Source organism: Scyliorhinus canicula, unplaced genomic scaffold (genome assembly GCF_902713615.1).
Source record: "Scyliorhinus canicula unplaced genomic scaffold, sScyCan1.1, whole genome shotgun sequence".
NCBI lineage: Eukaryota > Metazoa > Chordata > Chondrichthyes > Carcharhiniformes > Scyliorhinidae > Scyliorhinus > Scyliorhinus canicula.
The window spans coordinates 68,322-88,050 of record NW_024055445.1 but is presented as its reverse complement, the minus strand read 5'-3'; the positions used below and the strand labels follow the sequence as shown (position 1 = coordinate 88,050).

General features: G+C 46.1%; 4 non-coding genes across 4 annotated transcripts; 3 read left to right on the top strand and 1 right to left on the bottom strand.

The window, feature by feature from the left end:
• Window positions 1–290: 290 nt before the first annotated feature.
• Window positions 291–363, top strand: trnav-cac. The gene has a single exon. It is a non-coding gene; the product is annotated as a tRNA-Val (tRNA).
• Window positions 364–2,757: 2,394 nt separating this feature from the next.
• trnav-cac lies at window positions 2,758–2,830 on the top strand. Its single transcript has one exon. It is a non-coding gene; the product is annotated as a tRNA-Val (tRNA).
• A 1,069-nt stretch (window positions 2,831–3,899) lies between these two features.
• On the bottom strand, window positions 3,900–3,989 carry trnap-agg. Its single transcript is given in 2 exon segments — window positions 3,900–3,935; window positions 3,954–3,989. It is a non-coding gene; the product is annotated as a tRNA-Pro (tRNA).
• Window positions 3,990–5,223: 1,234 nt separating this feature from the next.
• On the top strand, window positions 5,224–5,296 carry trnam-cau. The gene has a single exon. It is a non-coding gene; the product is annotated as a tRNA-Met (tRNA).
• Window positions 5,297–19,729: the final 14,433 nt, after the last annotated feature.

Below are 19,729 nucleotides of genomic sequence, written 5' to 3'. Positions count from 1 at the left end.
GTCCTGGATTTAAACCCACGACCACTCCCATAGGCATTGCTTGAAAATCCTTAATCGAGAACCAGACCTCGAGACCAAAGAGCACAAATTTGAGACCGACATTCAACAAAATATAATTTCTGTTAATTTCGATATAATTTCTACATCTCACGGCTTTATATGTTGAGACATCTGTTAATTTAAGAAACAGCTGTCGCTTGCAACAAGGGACCTGGCCTCTCAAACAGACAATCAGAATCTGCAGCAACACAGTGAGGTTGTACATTCCGCACGTCCATTGAGTGCCAGCGGTTTCTGTAGTGTAGTGGTTATCACATTCGCCTCACACGCGAAAGGTCCTCTGTTCGGAACCGGGCAGAAACATCGAACATTTAGCATTTTGTGTGAGAAAAGTTTGCACAATTATTGGGCACAAAATAATTCTGTTTCCTGAATGTTGCCGGAATCTCGTGTGTTCCAGGACTATGAAATTTCGTCTCACATGAACCACTAAACTGAATGGAACATTAAGGCCCAAGCACTGAATTTTCGGCAGGCAATGAGAGGTGAAGAATTTTCATATCTTGGCACACCTCGGATATTAGCAGCGAGTTCATCTTCAACAGAGTTTTAGCGATTTACAAATGAACATATTTAATCACCATCTCAATCATGTCTAAATGTATGACAAATGCAACTTACTGCGGATGCTTCAAACGGAAACAAAAACAGAAAATACTGGATAATCTCAGCAGGTCTGACAGCCTCTGGGGAGCGAAATTGCAGCTGTCGTTTCCAGTCAAGTGGACTCTTTGTCAAAGCTGGAGAACTGGAATTGGAGATTCAGACGATTGTGGGTGGGGGGTGGGGGTGGTGGAGTGCTGTATTGGGTCTCGATAGAGGGCTAGCAATAGGTGGGAAATGACGAAAATGTCTCGGGCAGAAAGAAAAAGGGAATGTAAATGAGGCTAATCAAGGCTATGAAAGGTGCTGATGGCGCATCAAGCGGTCAGAATGTGTTAATGGCAGAACAAAGGTAAGCAGTGCGTCAGAGAACAATTACAAACAGGGATCAGATTGCTGAAGTAGGATGGTATGGGCTGGGGGGAGGTGGGCGATGGTGAGGGTAAAACATATCAATGGAAGGGATGATAAGTTGATGGAAAAACATGTGGTGGAGGGGGAAGTGAGAGTTCACAGTCTGAAGTTGTTGAACTGATAAAATGAAAGAGACAAACAGCTGTCTGAGTCCACCAGAATTAGTCAATAGAAATGTGAATGCCCACACATAGACAAGCTTCTCGGGAACGTATTGGTTCCATGCAGTTTGAGCTCAGCGTCTCAAAGCAAACCCAATGTGAATGAATCCCGCCGTCTACGCCGCAAAGAAATGAAGAAAACATGCGGTTTGACCAACGGAAAAACCTCATCGAAGGGCTCGTCCGGGAATTGAACACGGGACCTCTCGCAAATTCCGACAGCGACACACCCAAAGCGAGAATCATACCCCTAGACCAACGAGCCCCGCAAATTGAGTCAAAGCATACTGTCATTGCCATCGAAAATCAATCTAACATCTGCGGAGAACGCCAAAAGTACTGCAACATCTCAGGTAGTCAGGCGGCATTTGTCGACAGGACAATAAAGTTCGTCTTTCACCATCACCTTTCATAAAAACCGGGACAGGTTAGAAATGTGGTACGTCTTAACCAAGTGAATTACCGGAGGGAGGAAACAGAACAACAGGAAAGGGCTCTAATGGGGAGGGGGGGGGGGGGTGGGCAAGTCAGGAGAGATTAAATGAGAAGAGGCCTTGGGACCCTGGCCACAGAGTTAGGATAGCATCAAATCAGAGAATAATGACACCACAGTATGAGGCCATTCCGGCCCCCGTGTCTGTGCCAGCTCTCTGTTAGCGCAATGGAAGAAACAAAGAAACAAAAGATATGTCTGGAGGAGCTATCGATGGCATATTGATCAACAACTACCGCCCGGACACAAAGAACAAGTGGAAACAAGATTGAAACCCAAATCTGCGATGGAAGGACACACAAAATGGGTGCAGCATTTACAGTGTGAAACTACTGAACACACACTGAGTGTGAAAGCTGTATTGAGCCCAGTGGAAAGATGCGCTGCTGTTCCTCGAGTGGCTGTTGAGCTTCTTTGGAACATTTCACGACGCCGAGGTCCGGGAGGTCAGCGTTAAGATCCAGCTCCCCGTTCAGTTCAATTCTCCACTTTGGCTCTGTGGATTAGATAGTTCGCGTCCCTGTGGTTAACACAGATCTGGAGCATCAATTTTAGCCAAACGCACTCCAGCTCAGACACTGTCTCTCTCTCTCTCTCTCGAGCATCATCTGTGGGGAGAGAAACGACGTAAACATTCCGAGTCCTGAGAAATCTTTTTCAGAGTGGGCCAATATAAATCAACCCTGCCGTCAGCATCGCAAACAATTCGTAATCTCTGACCTGGAGTAAAGAGCCTGTCCTGGATTTAAACCCACGACCACTCCCATAAGCATTGCTTGAAAATCCTTAAACGAGAACCAGACCTCGAGACCAAAGAGCACAAATTTGAGACCGACATTCAGCAAAATATAACTTATGTTAATTTCGATATACTTTCTACATCTCACGGCTTTATATGTTGAGACATCTGTTAATTTAAGAAACAGCTGTCGCTTGCAACAAGGGACCTGGCCTCTCAAACAGACCATCAGAATCTGCAGCAACACAGTCAGGTTGTACATTCCGCACGTCCATTGATTGCCAGCGGTTTCTGTAGTGTAGTGGTTATCACATTCGCCTCACACGCGAAAGGCCCCCGGTTCGACACCAGGCAGAAACATCGAACATTTAGCATTTCGTGTGAGAAAAGTTTGCACAATTATTGGGCACAAAATAATTCTATTTCCTGAATGTTGCCGGAATCTCGTGTGTTCCAGGACTATGAAATTTCGTCTCACATGAGCCACTGCACTGAATTGAACAGAAAGGCCGAAGCACTGAATTTTCGGCAGGCAATGAGAGGTGAAGAATTTTCATATCTTGACACACCTCGGATATTAGCAGCGAGTTCATCTTCAACAGAGTTTCAGCGATTTACAAATGAACATATTTAATCACCATCTCAAACATGTCTAAATGTATGACAAATGCAACTTACTGCGGATGCTTCAAACGGAAACAAAAACAGAAAATACTGGATAATTTCAGCAGGTCTGACAGCCTCTGGGGAGCGAAATGGCAGCTGCCGTTTCCAGTCAAGTGGACACTTTGTCAAAGCTGGAGAACTGGAACTGCAGATTCAGATGGGTGGGGGGTGGGGGTGGTGGAGTGCTGTATTGGGCCTCGATAGAGGGCTAGCAATCGGTGGGAAATGACGAAACTGTCTCGGGCAGAAAGAAAAAGGGAATGTAAATGAGGCTAATCAAGGCTATGAAAGGTGCTGATGGCGCATCAAGCGGTCAGAATGTGTTAATGGCAGAACAAAGGTAAGCAGTGCGTCAGAGAACAATTACAAACAGGGATCAGATTGCTGAAGTAGGATGGGATGGGATGGGCTGGGCTGGGATTGGATGGGCTGGGAGGGGGGGGGGAATGCTGAGGGTAAAACACATCAATGGAAGGAATGATAAGTTGATGGAAAAAACATGTGGTGGAGGGGGAAGTGAGAGTTCACAGTCTGAAGTTGTTGAACTGAAAAAATGAAAGGGACAAAGAGCTGTCTTAGTCCACCAGAATTAGTCAATAGAAATGTGAATGCCCTAACATGGACAAAGTTCTCGGGAACGTATTGATTCCATGCAGTTTGAGCTCAGCTTTTCAAAGTAAACCCAATGTGAATGAATCCCGCCGTCTGCGCCGCCAAGGAATGAAGAAAACATGCGGTTTGTCCATCGGAAAACCTCATCGAAGGGCTCGTCCGGGATTTGAACCCGGGACCTCTCGCAAATTACGACGGCGACAAACCCTAAGCGAGAATCATACCCCTAGACCAACGAGCCCCGCAAAAAGAGTCAAAGCATACTGTCATTGCCATCGAAAATCAATCTAACATCTGCGGAGAACGCCAAAAGTACGGCAACATCTCAGGTCGTCAGGCGGCATTTGTCGACAGGACAACAAAGTTCGTCTTTCACCATCACCTTTCATTAAAACCGGGACAGGTTAGAAATGTGGCACGTCTTAACCAAGTGAATTACCGGAGGGAGGAAACAGAACAACAGGAAAGGGCTCTAATGGGGGGCAAGTCAGGAGAGATTAAATGAGAAGAGGCCTTGGGACCCTGGCCACAGAGTTAGGTTAGTATCGAATCAGAGAATAATGACACCACAGTATGAGGCCATTCCGGCCGCCGTGTCTGTGCCAGCTCTCTGTTAGCGCAATGGAAGAAACAAAGAAACAAAAGATATGTCTGGAGGAGCTATCGATGGCATATTGGTCAACAACTAACGCCCGGACACAAAGAACAAGCGGAAACAAGATTGAAACCCAAATCTGCGATGGAAGGACACACAAAACGGGTGCAGCATTTACAGTGTGAAACTACTGAACACACACTGAGTGTGAAAGCTGTATTGAGCCCAGTGGAAAGATGCGCTGCTGTTCCTCGAGTGGCTGTTGAGCTTCTTTGGAACATTTCACGACTCCGAGGTCCGGGAGGTCAGCGTTAAGATCCAGCTCCCCAGTCAGTTCAATTCTCCACTTTGGCTCTGTGGATTAGATGGGTCACGTCCCTGTGGTTAACACAGATCCGGAGCATCAATTTTATCCAAACGCACTCCAGCTCAGACACTGTCTCTGTCTCTCTCGAGCATCATCTGTGGGGAAAGAAACGACATAAACATTCCGAGTCCTGAGAAATCTTTTTCAGAGTGGGCCAATGTAAATCAACCCCGCCGTCAGCATCGCAAAAAATTCGTAATCTCTGACCTGGAGAAAAGAGTCTGTCCTGGATTTAAACCCACGACCACTTCCATAGGCATTGATTGAAAATCCTTAAACGAGAACCAGACCTCGAGACCAAAGGGCACAAATTTAAGACCGACATTCAGCAAAATATAACTTATGTTAATTTCGATATAATTTCTACATCTCACGGCGTTATATGTTGAGACATCTGTTAATTTAAGAAACAGCTGTCGATTGCAACAAGGGACCTGGCCTCTCAAACAGACCATCAGAATCTGCAGCAACACAGTGAGGTTGTACATTCCGCACGTCCATTGATTGCCAGCGGTTTCTGTAGTGTAGTGGTTATTACATTCGCCTCATACGCGAAAAGTCCCCGGTTCGAAACCGGGCAGAAACATCGAACATTTAGGATTTCGTGTGAGAAAAGTTTTCACAATTATTGGGCACAATATAATTCTGATTCCTGAACGTTGTCGGAATCTCGTGTGTTCCAGGACTATGAAATTAGTCTCGCATGAGCCACTACACTAGAACATAGAACAGTACAGCACAGAACTGGCCCTTCGGCCCTCGATGTTGTGCCGAGCAATGATCACCCTACTTAAACCCACGTAACCCGAATACCCGTAACCCAACAATCCCCCCCATTAACCTTACACTACGGGCAATTTCGCATGGCCAATCCACCTAACCCGCACATCTTTGGACTGTGGGAGGAAACCGGAGCACTCGGAGGAAACCCACGCACACACGGGGAGGACGTGCAGACACCACACAGACAGTGACCCAGCCGGGAATCGAACCTGGGACCCTGGAGCTGTGAAGCATTGATGCTAACCACTATGCTACCGTGAGGCCTTAAAAAGTACACATTCCACCGCCTGTTCGGGGAGGCTGTTACGGAAATCGAACAGTGCTGGTGGCTTGCCTTAGTCTTCAAAGCCAGCGATCAGTCTTGTGAACTAAACAGCCCCATTACTGAATTGAACATTAAGGCCCAAGCACTGAATTTTCGACAGGCAATGAGAGGTGAAGAATTTTCATATCTTTGCACACCTCGGATATTAGCAGCTAGTTCATCCACAACAGAGTTTCAGCGATTTACAAATGAACATATTTAATCACCATCTCAAACATGTCTAAATATATGACAAATGCAACTTACTGCGGATGCTTCAAACGGAAACAAAAACAGAAAATACTGGATAATCTCAGCAGGTCTGACAGCCTCTGGGGAGCGAAATGGCAGCTGTCGTTTCCAGTCAAGTGGACACTTTGTCAAAGCTGGAGAACTGTAGATTCAGACGATTGTGGGTGGGGGGTGGGGGTGGTGGAGTGCTGTATTGGGCCTCGATAGAGGGCTAGCAATAGGTGGGAAATGACGAAAATGTCTCGGGCAGAAAGAAAAAGGGAATGTAAATGAGGCTAATCAAGGCTATGAAAGGTGCTGATGGTGCATCAAGCGGTCAGAATGTGTTAATGGCAGAACAAAGGTAAGCAGTGCGTCAGAGAACAATTACAAACAGGGATCTGATTGATGAAGTAGGATGGGATGGGATGGGATGGGATGGGCTGGGCTGGGAGGGGGGGAATGCTGAGGGTAAAACACATCAATGGAAGGAATGATAAGTTGATGGAAAAAACATGTGGTGGAGGGGGAAGTGAGAGTTCACAGTCTGAAGTTGTTGAACTGATAAAATGAAAGGGACAAAGAGCTGTCTGAGTCCACCAGAATTAGTCAATAGAAATGTGAATGCCCACACATAGACAAGCTTCTCGGGAACGTATTGGTTCCATGCAGTTTGAGCTCAGCTTCTCAAAGCAAACCCAATGTGAATGAATCCCGCCGACTACGCCGCTAAGAAATGAAGCAATCATGGGGTTGTTGGGTTGCGGGTATAGGGTGGATACGTGGGTTTGAGTAGGGTGACCATGGCTCGGCACAACATTGAGGGCCGAAGGGCCTGTTCTGTGCTGTACTGTTCTATGTTCTATGTTCCATGCAGTTTGAGCTCAGCTTCTCAAAGCAAGCCCAATGTGAATGAATCCCGCCGTCGACGCCGCCAAGAAATGAAGAAAACATGCGGTTTGACCAACGGAAAAACCTCATCGAAGGGCTCGTCCGGGAATTGAACACGGGACCTCTCGCAAATTCCGACAGCTACATACCCTAAGCGAGAATCATACGCCTAGACCAACGAACCCCGCAAAAAGAGTCAAAGCATACTGTCATTGCCATCGAAAATCAATCTAACATCTGCGGAGAACGCCAAAAGTACTGCAACATCTCAGGTAGTCAGGCGGCATTTGTCGACAGGACAACAAAGTTCGTCTTTCACCATCACCTTTCATAAAAACCGGGACAGGTTAGAAATGTGGTACGTCTTAACCAAGTGAATTACCGGAGGGAGGAAACAGAACAACAGGAAAGGGCTCTAATAGGGGGGAAGTCAGGAGAGATTAAACGAGAAGAGGCCTTGGGATCCTGGCCACAGAGTTCGGATAGCATCAAATCAGAGAATAATGACACCACAGTATGAGGCCATTCCGGCCGCCGTGTCTGTGCCAGCTCTCTGTTAGCACAATGGAAGAAACAAAAGAAACAAAAGATAGGTCTGGAGGAGCTATCGATGGCATATTGATCAACAACTACCGCACGGACACAAAGAACAAGCGGAAACAAGATTGAAACCCAAATCTGCGATGGAAGGACACACAAAATGGGTGCAGCATTTACAGTGTGAAACTACTGAACACACACTGAGTGTGAAGCTGTATTGAGCTCAGTGGAAAGATGCGCTGCTGTTCCTCGAGTGGCTGTTGAGCTTCTTTGGAACATTTCACGACTCCGAGGTCCGGGAGGTCAGCGTTAAGATCCAGCTACCCAGTCAGTTCAATTCTCCACTTTGGCTCTGTGGATTAGATGGGTCACGTCCCTGTGGTTAACACAGATCTGGAGCATCAATTTTACCCAAACGCACTCCAGCTCAGACACTGTCTCTCTCTCTCTCTCTCTCTCTCTCTCTCGAGCATCATCTGTGGGGAGAGAAACGACATAAACATCCCGAGTTCTGAGAAATCTTTTTCAAAGTGGGCCAATGTAATTCAACCCCGCTGTCAGCGACGCAAACAATTCGTAATCTCTGACCTGGAGTAAAGGGCTTGTCCTGGATTTAAACCCACGACCACTCCCATAGGCATTGATTAAAAATCCCTAAACGAGAACCAGACCTCGAGACCAAAGAGCACAAATTTAAGACCGACATTCAGCAAAATATAACTTATGTTAATTTCGATATACTTTCTACATCTCAAGGCTTTATATGTTGAGACATCTGTTAATTTAAGAAACAGCTGCCATCCGGAACAAGGGACGTGGCCTCTCAAACAGACCATCAGATTCAATTCAATGGAATCCATCAATTCAAAGCACTGAATTTTCGGGAGGCAATGAGATGTGAAGAATTTTCATACCTTGGCTCAGCTCGGATATTAGCAGCTAGTTCATCCACAACAGAGTTTCAGCGATTTACAAATGAACATATTTAATCACCATATCAAACATGTCTAAATGTATGACAAATGCAACTTACTGCGGATGCTTCAAACGAAACAAAAACAGAAAATACTGGATAATCTCAGCAGGTCTGACAGATTCTGGGGAGCGAAATGGCAGCTGTCGTTTCCAGTCAAGTGGACTCTTTGTCAAAGCTGGAGAACTGGAACTTGAGATTCAGACGATTGTGGGTGGGGGGTGGGGGTGGTGGAGTGCAGTGTTGGGCCTCGATAGAGGGCTAGCAATAGGTGGGAAATGACGAAAATGTCTCGGGCAGAAAGAAAAAGGGAATGTAAATGAGGCTAATCAAGGCTATGAAAGGTGCTGATGGCGCATCAAGCGGTCAGAATGTGTTAATGGCAGAACAAAGGTAAGCAGTGCGTCAGAGAACAATTACAAACAGGGATCAGATTGATCAAGTAGGATGGTATGGGCTGGGGGGAGGTGGGCAATGCTGAGGGTAAAACATATCAATGGAAGGGATGATAAGTTGATGGAAAAAACATGTGGTGGAGGGGGAAGTGAGAGTTCACAGTCTGAAGTTGTTGAACTGATAAAATGAAAGGGACAAAGAGCTGTCTGAGTCCACCAGAATTAGTCAATAGAAATGTGAATGCCCACACATAGACAAACTTCTCGGGAACGTATTGGTTCCATGCAGTTTGAGCTCAGCTTCTCAAAGAAAACCCAATGTGAATGAATCCCGCCGACTACGCCGCTAAGAAATGAAGCAATCATGTGGCTCGACCAACGGAAAACCTCATCGAAGGGCTCGTTCGGGATTTGAACCCGGGACCTCTCGCAAATTCCGTCAGCGAGACACCCAAAGCGAGAATCACACCCCTAGACCAACGATCCCCGCGAAAAGTGTCAAAGCACACTGTCATTGCCATCGAAAATCAATCCAACATCTGCGGAGAACGCCAAAACTACTGCAACATCTTAGGGAGTCAGGCGGCATTTGTCGACAGGAGAACAAAGTTCGTCTTTCACCATCACCTTTCATTAAAACCGGACAGGTTAGAAATGTGGTACGTCTTAACCAAGTGAATTACCGGAGGAAGGAAACAGAACAACAGGAAAGGGCTCTAATGGGGGGCAAGTCAGGAGAGATTAAATGAGAAGAGGCCTTGGGACCCTGGCCACAGAGTTAGGATGGCATCAAATCAGAGAATAATGACACCACAGTATGAGGCCATTCCGGCCGCCGTGTCTGTGCCAGCTCTCTGTTAGCGCAATGGAAGAAACAAAGAAACAAAAGATATGTCTGGAGGAGCTATCGATGGCAGATTGATCAGCAACTACCGCCCGGACACAAAGAACAAGTGGAAACAAGATTGAAACCCAAATCTGCGATGTAAGGACACACAAAATGGGTGCAGCATTTACAGTGTGAAACTACTGAACACATACTGAGTGTGAAAGCTGTATTGAGCCCAGTGGAAAGATGCGCTGCTGTTCCTCGAGTGTCTGTTGAGCTTCTTTGGAACATTTCACGACGCCGAGGTCCGGGAGGTCAGCGTTAAGATCCAGCTCTCCAGTCAGTTCAATTCTCCACTTTGGCTCTGTGGATAGATGGGTCACGTCCCTGTGGTTAACACAGATCTGGAGCATCAATTTTATCCAAACGCACTCCAACTCAGACACTGTCTCTCTCTCTCGAGCATCATCTGTGGGGAGAGAAACGACGTAAACATTCCGAGTCCTGAGAAATCTTTTTCAGAGTGGGGCAATGTAAATCAACCCCGCCGTCAGCATGTAATTACAAACAGGGATCAGATTGATCAAGTAGGATGGTATGGGCTGGGGGGAGGTGGGCAATGCTGAGGGTAAAACATATCAATGGAAGGGATGATAAGTTGATGGAAAAAACATGTGGTGGAGGGGGAAGTGAGAGTTCACAGTCTGAAGTTGTTGAACTGATAAAATGAAAGGGACAAAGAGCTGTCTGAGTCCACCAGAAATAGTCAATAGAAATGTGAATGCCCACACATAGACAAACTTCTCGGGAACGTATTGGTTCCATGCAGTTTGAGCTCAGCTTCTCAAAGAAAACCCAATGTGAATGAATCCCGCCGACTACGCCGCTAAGAAATGAAGCAATCATGTGGCTCGACCAACGGAAAACGTCATCGAAGGGCTCGTTCGGGATTTGAACCCGGGACCTCTCGCAAATTCCGTCAGCGAGACACCCAAAGCGAGAATCACACCCCTAGACCAACGATCCCCGCGAAAAGTGTCAAAGCACACTGTCATTGCCATCGAAAATCAATCTAACATCTGCGGAGAACGCCAAAACTACTGCAACATCTCAGGGACTCAGGCGGCATTTGTCGACAGGAGAACAAAGTTCGTCTTTCACCATCACCTTTCATTAAAACCGGACAGGTTAGAAATGTGGTACGTCTTAACCAAGTGAATTACCGGAGGAAGGAAACAGAACAACAGGAAAGGGCTCTAATGGGGGGCAAGTCAGGAGAGATTAAATGAGAAGAGGCCTTGGGACCCTGGCCACAGAGTTAGGATGGCATCAAATCAGAGAATAATGACACCACAGTATGAGGCCATTCCGGCCGCCGTGTCTGTGCCAGCTCTCTGTTAGCGCAATGGAAGAAACAAAGAAACAAAAGATATGTCTGGAGGAGCTATCGATGGCAGATTGATCAGCAACTACCGCCCGGACACAAAGAACAAGTGGAAACAAGATTGAAACCCAAATCTGCGATGTAAGGACACACAAAATGGGTGCAGCATTTACAGTGTGAAACTACTGAACACATACTGAGTGTGAAAGCTGTATTGAGCCCAGTGGAAAGATGCGCTGCTGTTCCTCGAGTGTCTGTTGAGCTTCTTTGGAACATTTCACGACGCCGAGGTCCGGGAGGTCAGCGTTAAGATCCAGCTCTCCAGTCAGTTCAATTCTCCACTTTGGCTCTGTGGATAGATGGGTCACGTCCCTGTGGTTAACACAGATCTGGAGCATCAATTTTATCCAAACGCACTCCAACTCAGACACTGTCTCTCTCTCTCGAGCATCATCTGTGGGGAGAGAAACGACGTAAACATTCCGAGTCCTGAGAAATCTTTTTCAGAGTGGGGCAATGTAAATCAACCCCGCCGTCAGCATGTAATTACAAACAGGGATCAGATTGATCAAGTAGGATGGTATGGGCTGGGGGGAGGTGGGCAATGCTGAGGGTAAAACATATCAATGGAAGGGATGATAAGTTGATGGAAAAAACATGTGGTGGAGGGGGAAGTGAGAGTTCACAGTCTGAAGTTGTTGAACTGATAAAATGAAAGGGACAAAGAGCTGTCTGAGTCCACCAGAAATAGTCAATAGAAATGTGAATGCCCACACATAGACAAACTTCTCGGGAACGTATTGGTTCCATGCAGTTTGAGCTCAGCTTCTCAAAGAAAACCCAATGTGAATGAATCCCGCCGACTACGCCGCTAAGAAATGAAGCAATCATGTGGCTCGACCAACGGAAAACGTCATCGAAGGGCTCGTTCGGGATTTGAACCCGGGACCTCTCGCAAATTCCGTCAGCGAGACACCCAAAGCGAGAATCACACCCCTAGACCAACGATCCCCGCGAAAAGTGTCAAAGCACACTGTCATTGCCATCGAAAATCAATCTAACATCTGCGGAGAACGCCAAAACTACTGCAACATCTCAGGGACTCAGGCGGCATTTGTCGACAGGAGAACAAAGTTCGTCTTTCACCATCACCTTTCATTAAAACCGGACAGGTTAGAAATGTGGTACGTCTTAACCAAGTGAATTACCGGAGGAAGGAAACAGAACAACAGGAAAGGGCTCTAATGGGGGGCAAGTCAGGAGAGATTAAATGAGAAGAGGCCTTGGGACCCTGGCCACAGAGTTAGGATGGCATCAAATCAGAGAATAATGACACCACAGTATGAGGCCATTCCGGCCGCCGTGTCTGTGCCAGCTCTCTGTTAGCGCAATGGAAGAAACAAAGAAACAAAAGATATGTCTGGAGGAGCTATCGATGGCAGATTGATCAGCAACTACCGCCCGGACACAAAGAACAAGTGGAAACAAGATTGAAACCCAAATCTGCGATGTAAGGACACACAAAATGGGTGCAGCATTTACAGTGTGAAACTACTGAACACATACTGAGTGTGAAAGCTGTATTGAGCCCAGTGGAAAGATGCGCTGCTGTTCCTCGAGTGTCTGTTGAGCTTCTTTGGAACATTTCACGACGCCGAGGTCCGGGAGGTCAGCGTTAAGATCCAGCTCTCCAGTCAGTTCAATTCTCCACTTTGGCTCTGTGGATAGATGGGTCACGTCCCTGTGGTTAACACAGATCTGGAGCATCAATTTTATCCAAACGCACTCCAACTCAGACACTGTCTCTCTCTCTCGAGCATCATAAGACCATAAGACCATAAGACATAGGAGTGGAAGTAAGGCCATTCGGCCCATCGAGTCCACTCCGCCATTCAATCATGGCTGATGGGCATTTCAACTCCACCTACCAGCATTCTCCCCGTAGCCCTTAATTCCTCGCGACATCAAGAATTTATCTATTTCTGCCTTGAAGCCATTTAGCGTCCCGGCCTCCACTGCACTCTGCGGCAATGAATTCCACAGGCCCACCACTCTCTGGCTGAAGAAATGTCTCCGCATTTCTGTTTTGAATTTACCCCCTCTAATTCTAAGGCTGTGCCCACGGGTCCTCGACTCCTCGCCTAACGGAAACAGTTTCTTTGCGTCCACCCTTTCTAAGCCATGTATTATCTTGTAAGTTTCTATTAGATCTCCCCTTAACCTTCTGAACTCCAATGAATACAATCCCAGGAACGCCAGCCGTTCCTCATATGCTAGACCCGCCATTCCAGGGATCATCCGTGTGAATCTCCGCTGGACACGCTCCAGTGCCAGTATGTCCTTCCTGAGATGTGGGGCCCAAAACTGGACACAGTACTCCAAATGGGGCCTAACCAGAGCCTTATAAAGGCTCAGTAGCACATCGCTGCTTTTATATTCCAACCCTCTTGAGATAAATGACAACATAGCATTCGCTTTCTTAATCACGGATTCAACCTGCATGTTTACCTTTAGGGAATCCTCGACTAGCACTCCCAGATCCCTTTGTACTTTGGCATTATGAATTTTCTCACCGTTTAGAAAGTAGTCTATGCTTGGATTCTTTTTTCCAAAGTGCAAGACCTCACATTTTCTCACGTTGAAATGCATCAGCCATTTCCTGCACCACTCTCCCAAACTGTCTAGATCCTTCTGCAGCCTCCCCACTTCCTCAGCACTACCTGCCTGACCACCTAACTTCGTATCATCAGCAAACTTCGCTAGAATGCCCCCAGTCCCTTCATCCAGATCATTAATATATATGGTGAACAGCTGCGGCCCCAACACTGAACCCTGTGGGACACCGCTGGTCACCGGCTGCCATTCCGAAAAAGAACCTTTTATCCCAACTCTCTGCCTTCTGTCAGACAGCCAATCCTCAACCCATGCCAGTAGCTCACCTCGAACACCATGGGCCCTCACCTTACTCAGCAGCCTCCTGTGTGGCACCTTATCAAAGGCCTTTTGGAAATCCAGATAGACCACATCCACTGGGTTTCCCTGGTCTAACCTACTTGTCACCTCCTCAAAGAATTCTAACAGGTTCGTCAGGCACGACCTCCCCTTACTAAATCCATGTTGACTTGTTCTAATCCGACCCTGCTCTTCCAAGAAATTAGAAATCTCATCCTTAACGATCGATTCTAGAATTTTACCAACAACCGAGGTTAGGCTAATTGGCCTATAATTTTCCATCTTTTGTCTTGATCCTTTCTTGAACAAGGGGGTTACAACAGCGATCTTCCAATCGTCCGGGACTTTCCCTGACTCCAGTGATTTTTGAAAGATCTCAACCAACGCTTCCGCTATTTCTTCAGCCACCTCCCTCAGAACTCTAGGATGTAGCCCATCGGGGCCAGGAGATTTGTCAATTTTAAGACCTTTTAGCTTTTTTAGCACCATCTCTTTTGTAATGGCAACCATACTCAACTCAGCCCCCTGACCCTTTATAATTTTTGGGATATTACTAACGTCTTCCACTGTGAAGACAGACGCAAAGTACTTATTAAGTTCTCCAGCCATTTCCTCATCTCCCATCACTAGCCTTCCAGAATCAGTTTGAATTGGCCCAATGTCTACTTTGGCCTGACGTTTGTTTCTTATGTATTGAAAGAAACTTTTACTATCATTTCTTATATTACTGGCTAGCCTGCCTTCATATTTGATCCTCTCCTTCCTTATTTGTCTCTTTGTTAACCTCTGTTTGTTTTTGTAGCCTTCCCAATCTTCTGATTTCCCGGTGCTTTTGGCCACTTTATAGGATCTCTCTTTTTCTTTGATACATTTCCTGACCTCCTTTGTCAGCCATGGCTGTCTAATCCCTCCCTGGATAATCTTTCTTTTCTTGGGGATGAACCTCTGTACAGTGTCCTCAATTATGCATACAAACTCCTGCCATTTTTGCTCTACTGTCTTCCCTGCTAGGGTCTGCTTCCAGTTAATTTTCACCAGTTCCTCTCTCATGCCCTCGTAATTACCTTTATTTAACTGTAACACCATTACATCCGATTTTGCCTTCTCTCTTTCAAACTGCAGACTGAACTCAACCATATTATGATCGCTGCTTCCTAAGTGTTCCCTTACTTTAAGATCTTTAATAAAGTCTGGTTCATTACATAGCACTAGGTCCAGAATAGCCTGCTCCCTTGTGGGCTCCATGACAAGCTGTTCCAAAAAGCCATCTTGTAAGCATTCCATGAATTCCTTTTCTTTGGATCCACTGGCTACATTATTTACCCAATCCACCTGCATATTGAAGTCCCCCATGATCACTGTGACCTTGCCTTTCTGACATGCCTTTTCTATTTCCCGGTACATGTTGCGCCCCTGGTCCTGACCACTGTTAGGCGGTCTGTACATAACTCCCATTATGGTTTTTTTGCCTTTGTGGTTCCTCAATTCTACCCACACAGACTCCACATCATCCGACCCTATGTCGTTTAGTGCCATAGATTTAATTTTGTTCTTAACTAACAAGGCAACCCCACCCCCTCGGCCCACCTCCCTGTCTTTTCGATAGGTTGTATATCCTTGGATGTTTAACTGCCAGTCCTGAACCCCCTGCAGCCATGTCTCTGTGATGCCTACCACATCATAATCATTCACGATGATCTGTGCCATTAGTTCATCTACTTTGTTACAAATGCTACGAGCATTCAGGTAAAGTGCCTTAATGTTAACTTTCTTATCAGTACAGATATTGGAAGTCCTAAGATGTCCAAAGTTATCCTTCCTTTTTGTTGCATTCCTAGTCTGCCTCAAGCTTAAATCCACCTGCCTACATGTTATCCTCCTGCGTATCTTGCCATTTAACTCCCTGCTCCCTGTCGCTTTCACTTTCCCTTCCCCCCAACTCAGAAGTTTAAAGTCCTACTGACCACCCTATTTATCCTCTTCGCTAGAACACTGGTTCCAGATCGGTTCAGGTGGAGACCGTCCCAACGGTACAGATCCCCCCGGTTCCAAAACTGATGCCAATGTCCCATGAAGTGGAATCCCTCTTTCCCACACCAATCCCTTAGCCACGTGTTTACTTCCCTAATTTTCCTATCCCTATGCCAATTGGCACGTGGCTCGGGCAGTAATCCAGAGATTATGACCCTTGAGGACCTGTACTTCAATTTTCTTCCTAGTGCTTGATAGTCCCCGAACAGGTCCTCCACCCTAGCTTTACCTATGTTGTTAGTCCCAACGTGGACCACAACAACTGGATCCTCCCCCTCCCGCTCCAGTATCCTTTCAAGCCGGTCAGAGATGTCCCGCACCCTGGCACCGGGCAGGCAACACACCATGCGAGACTCCCGATCCGGCTTGCATAGGATACTATCTGTCCCCCTAATTATAGAATCCCCTATAACAACTACTTGTCTTTTTACTCCCCCCTCTTGAATGGCCTTCTGCACCATGGTACCGTGGTCAGTTGGCTCATCCTGTCCAGAGCCCCTTTCCTCATCCATACAGGGAGCAAGAGTCTCATACCTGTTGGACAAGGTCAAGGGCTGAGGCTCCTGCACTCCTGAACTCAGGTTCCCTCTGCCTGCCTCACTTACAGTCACACTCTGATGTCCCTGATCAGTTACTGAATGTGAATTACTTAATCTCCCAGGTGTGACTGCCTCCTGAAACAAAGTGTCCAGGTAACTCTCCCCCTCCCGGATGTGCCGCAGTGTTTGAAGCTCAGACTCCAGATCATCAATTCTGAGCCGGAGATCTTCCAGCAACCAACACTTGCTGCAGATGTGGTCATTGCCATTCAATGGGTGGGACAGCTGATTCTTTGTGCAGAAAAATGAAGATTGGGTTTCGTCATTTATTTAGGTTTTTGGGAGACAATATTTAACATTTGTGTTTTGATGTGTATTTCAATAAACCCACTCAGTAGTTATACATTGGATTGAAGAGAATCCATCAGCAGAGGGAGGCAGGCAGCAGTATGCTGATTAGAAAGTCACGAGAGATCAATGCCAAAGCCAATAGGGACGTGGAGATGCCGGCGTCGGCCTGGGCGAGCAGTAAGAAGTCTGACAACAACCTGGTTAAAGTCCAATCATGATGGTATCCTGAGTGATGTCACAATAGGCCTGACCCCCTGTGGCTGGAACAGTGTTGACAGAGCCTGGGATCCCTCTCTCTTTCTCATTCTCTGACTCATTTCATTCCCATTCACTGAGAAATTTAACCAGACATGTTTCTAATAATACTGGTGACGCTCTGGGACGGTCAGTATACGATTAGGTTCATCGTGACAGTTTAGCATATTGATTGCAAATAGTTTGCACTCAACATTAATATCGTTAACGTTAAGATATGTACATGTTATGTGTAGCTTGGCAAATGAGAGTTTACACACTTACGTCTCGATAGATACACGTTTCGCTTGACCCTATTTAATCTCGTGCTCTTTTGTTCATCGAATTTCACAGGGGGATTATGTGCATTGACTCAGTCTCCAGTGACATTAACTGTGTTAGAAGAGCGTTCGGCGCAGTTAATTTGCGAGCATACAGATCAGGGTATAAACACAATGCAATGGTATCGGCAGAAACAGGCACATCCTCCAATTTGCATAATTTACAAAGTAGCAGTACTGAAGAAAGATAAAATCTCAGGACGATATCTGGCGACTGGTGATTAGTCCACAAAGTCTGGTTACCTGAACATAAGCGCCCTGAATGTGGAGACGGGGTTTATTACTGTTCAGTGAGGCACAGTGTCTGATACAAGACAAGAAGTCGTACAAAGACCTCCTTTCTTCTCGGCTGAGTGTTTTTGATGCCTCTAACTGCGAAAGTCTATTTCCGTGCTCGCAGTGAACAAAACTGACAGGTTTATGTAAGACACATTTGCATTGATGTCTTTATCCTTGTCCACCTGAACAGAAAGCCGGTCTAGGAAACCCTGAGACTTATCTCCATGATCCGAGTTATATCACGACAGCAATTATTTCGGAGCTTACCCTGAATATTGATGTTCCAACAGAGGCGACCCAGGAGTAGTGAGTCTGTGTTACTTGTTGCGGCAAAAGAACACAGACTGTGTCAGAGTCTGGGATGGATACTAACACATGGAATAAACAATGTCCCTTTGAACATAGTCTTACCAAGCAGCACGGCCATTATCAGAAACGGCCCTGGAGAGAACACGGTGTCTAATGTAGACTTCAGCGGAAAAAGAATCCTTGTTATTAAACGCAGATCAGAAACAGATTTCACTTATCTGGCGACTGAGGGACATTTTCCAGCGACTGTGTTACAAACTGTAGGTCCGTCTCAGCTGCTCTTTGCAGAGCTAACCGCTGTTCCACCGCAGCCCAATGGTGCTTTAGCATCTGGACTTGGGGAACAGGCTGTCAGTGAATCTAAAGAACCCGAACAGAGATCTAGTCAGTATCCTTATAAGAATACAGGTTTCACTGTTAGGCACGGGGTAGGAATGGCCCCGGTCATCTGGTTATTGTCAGGCGGAAGAATTAGGCTGTGAATTGTGTCAGAAAACATTCAAATAAACATTTGTAAATAAACATTGAGGTAATTCTGAGCTTTTGGCTTGTTACCAGCAAATTACTCGAGCCAAATAGACACTATGTGCAGGCTGTGGTCGAAGAGACCCAGAAACTGAGAGTGTGAATGGGGAAATGATTTCACATTGATTCCGAAAGACAGGACAAGATCACAAAAAGGCAGAAAGTGTGTGAATGCACCACAAATTGATTTTTGAAATTAATTTAGAGTATAGCTGCAAGTTAAAAAACTAACTAATAACATTCCTCAGCTGCTGCTTACGTTGTTGTTGAGTGTTGTGTTTTGTTCTCATATCTTAATCATGACCCTCACAGGCTCAGTTATTGTTTATGTTTTCAGTGCGAGCGCGCCCTCTGCTGACAATAACTGGAACTCTCACGCTGGGGTTTTTATACAGGCTCCGCTATTTCTCTGCATCAGTGTGGGCTGCAAGGCACAGAAATACACGGCGGTGTCGGAGAGAAGCGCCGCGGCGATATTTAAAGGAACCGTTTTGTTTTCTTTGTTTAAAATAGCCGAGAACCTGGTTGGCAAATCTTGAGACGTAGCTCCTGAGCTATATATCTTGAATAAATATTTCGGAGCTTCTCCGGGAGACTGGATGTACCAGAACAGAGTTGGAGTACCAGTTGTCGAGTAGCTGCAGCCCAGTGTTATTGCCCGTCCTTCCAGAACTGTTAATTCAGGGGGATCCTGGAACACTTCATCTTTGCCATTGGTTCCTGGAACAAATTACAGAATCTATTTAATACCTGGGAGCGAACGCTGGGAACAGACAGTGACCATTTGAACATAGACTCACCGGGCATCAAGACCAACAGTAAAACACATTGGGAGAACATGTTTGCTGCTTTAGAATTTCACAGAAGTCACAGAATTGGTAAAACATGTTAACTCTTATAGCCTGACTTGAAAAAGGAAATTCAAAGGCAGATTTAATTCATTGGGTAACTAAGGGGCGTAGCCCAATGGTAGGATTGGCTGGCTACTCAGTGCTGCTGATCACGCAAATGAACACATGTGCTCCCTGTCAGCAATTGGCTAACACTCAGTATTAGTGTCAGCTCAGTGACTAACTCTTTCTCTAGATCGCACTGTCTGTCTTTTTCTGCGTCCTTTGTTCTTCTCGA